Raw genomic sequence first — 2,500 nt, forward strand, 5'->3', positions numbered from 1 at the left:
AAGCTGCTTTGTGGCACAGCATGAAGGCTAGAATATGGCAAGGATAGCTTTGCCAGCACAAATGTTGACAAGTGAGAAGTGTTGGTTCACAGCAACTGAACCAGCCTTGCGTGTGCCAGGTTATTATTATGGATGGACGGGTTGAGGATTGCATGTGAGGCTTTGGTGCAGATAATGTTATTTGTGACATATTTTCTCCACAAGCGCACCACTCTTGGTCATATTTAATAACATTTTAGTGCATAGGTTGTTTCTTGAGTATAGTTTAATATTATTGTATTGCCGTGCCTCCTGCCGGTCCTAGGAGTCTGATGCTTTGTAGAAGGTCAGTGTAACCTTAACAAGACCTTCTCCAAATACCTTTCTACCTCCCTAATTTCTTCCAGGTTCCCAAACACTTCTCCCTGGTAGGAACAAGCAGCTAGACGATCTAGTTCCTTCAACCTTTCACTAAGGAAATTTTGCTTTGTATGATACACAGTCGTATAGGTTTTATAATTCCAAACATTTTATAATGTGCACGGGGTCGGCTGATTTTTAAGTAGCTACTGTGCTGTCGTGCTTGTGTAATATATCTTGTATGATGAATGGTCATAAATAAAGCAAGACTTGTTCTTAAGAAGGCACTTAATCCTGAATGGATTGATTGTGATCAATTTAGAAATTACTTAACCCATGTCTCAAAACTGCTTTATATGGTAAGCCTTTTTCTGACTTATGTTATTTTTTTCTCAATTGAAATTTTTATCAGACTTGCACGTGCAATATTGCATACTTTTCCAGTGTTGATTATTGGTAGCTGAAATGACACTAGCCAGACTGTGTGATCCCGGATCCCAGGAACCTTCCCTGCTAGGGTACCCTACAGTCCATATGACAAACTCAGGCTGCTATGACTTTAGGGGCTATCAAAATTATAATCTGGCCAGTCTTTTGGTAAACTATGTTTAGCCTAAATTTGAAAGTATTAGAAAATATGTCTTTTGATGCCCAAAAGTCAGAGCAGCTCTGAGCAGCTCACTTTAGGCTGTCTCACATTCCAGGAGTAGTTTAGGTGATGCACACTCCAGTTCAGAGAAGTAACTGTTGACATTGGGAATTTGCATTGAAGTTACATTGAAGTACTGTGTTATTGTGGCAATAGGCAGCAGCAGGACATGGGCAGCAGCTATGAGAGGTTGTGTTTCACTGTCTCATCGTTAAGCTCTGTACCTATGTCTGTTTCGGGAGTCGTGAGTAAAAGTGTTGGATGTACAGGAAGAGGTGCAAAGGCCTAATCCTGCTGCCCTAAATGGGTGGTGTCTGCACCCACCAGAAAGCTCATGACACCCACACCTGGCAGCTCAAAATGGGTGGTTCTGCTTGGCCAAAAGCCACCTTGATCGCAAGGAAATTTCTGACATATTTGTGTATACTTTTATTAGCAAATTTTAGCAGCAGTGTAGTACAGTTCATGTTGGACCATATAGCTGGGAAACCCAGTTGGAATATGGGGTCGCAATGTACCAGTAGACATCCCAACTTATTTTAGACATTTTTGATGTTCATTATAAACAAACTTTTTGTACACTAAACATTTTCCTTCCATGTCCTGTGTAGGGTCTGCTGTTACACTTATAAGCATTTATTTTTGTTTGGCAGCTTATTGCATTTTGCAAATGAAATGGCAGTGACAAAAATGTTATTGTTATGCATAATTCGCACAGATTCATGTTTCTGTCTTGCCTTAATGGTTGCTTATGTTTATTATGTTGGTTAATATATGCCTTATTTTATTTTCACATGAGTATTCAGTAACAAAGGATTTCTAGCAAATGATATTGTATTGGGTATTTATACAATAAACTGATAAAGTTGATTTCTTTGAAGGCTTTTCCTTTACATTAGTTATTTGCCTTTTGGTATTTATAATCTGAAGAAATTACAGGGCAACTAGAAATATACAGTACATTTGTGGCCCTGAGATACAAGAATCCTTTCTGCTCAATCAAATGGTGCTGCAGTTTCAAATGTTTGCTCCAGCAAAGAAAAAAAAAAAAAAAAAATATATATATATATATATATAATATATATATATACATATATATATTATATATTATATATATATATATAATATATATATATATATATATATATATATATATATATATATATATATATATATATATATATATAATTTTTTTTTTTTTTTTTCTTTTTTTTTTTTTTATAGAAAACTAGTACCGTAGAAGTCTACAAGCTCCTAGCTTCCAAAATATGTCATGAAGGTTTGTTAGCCCTTTTCAGACGACCAGTTATCCTTGCATTTGCCATTACTGGCCCCCCAATCTCTTGCTCGTTGTTGACTGTAAGGGGTCTTAAGAGGCAGAGACTGAGGTCCAATTTCAGGATCACCCTTACCATGGACCTCGGCCCTCGCCTCAACCAATTTTGCAGGGTCTTTTCTTTTTCTTTCCTTTTCCTTCTCTTCTTCATCCCCTTATGTCCATTTATCCGAATC

The 2,500-nt window shown here is 36.9% G+C and overlaps 1 protein-coding gene across 1 annotated transcript in view; it reads left to right on the forward strand.

Annotated features, from left to right (window-relative positions):
- The window catches only part of LOC119579430, a gene marked incomplete at its 5' end in the record, with an annotated part of 2,885 nt that extends 1,027 nt beyond the window's left edge, over positions 1–1,858 (forward strand). Inside the window, 1 exon segment of the mRNA XM_037927272.1 lies at positions 1–1,858. This exon segment is cut by the window's left edge and continues 1,027 nt beyond it.
- Positions 1,859–2,500: the final 642 nt, after the last annotated feature.

This window comes from Penaeus monodon, chromosome 1, assembly GCF_015228065.2.
Source record: "Penaeus monodon isolate SGIC_2016 chromosome 1, NSTDA_Pmon_1, whole genome shotgun sequence".
Classification (NCBI taxonomy): Eukaryota; Metazoa; Arthropoda; class Malacostraca; order Decapoda; family Penaeidae; genus Penaeus; species Penaeus monodon.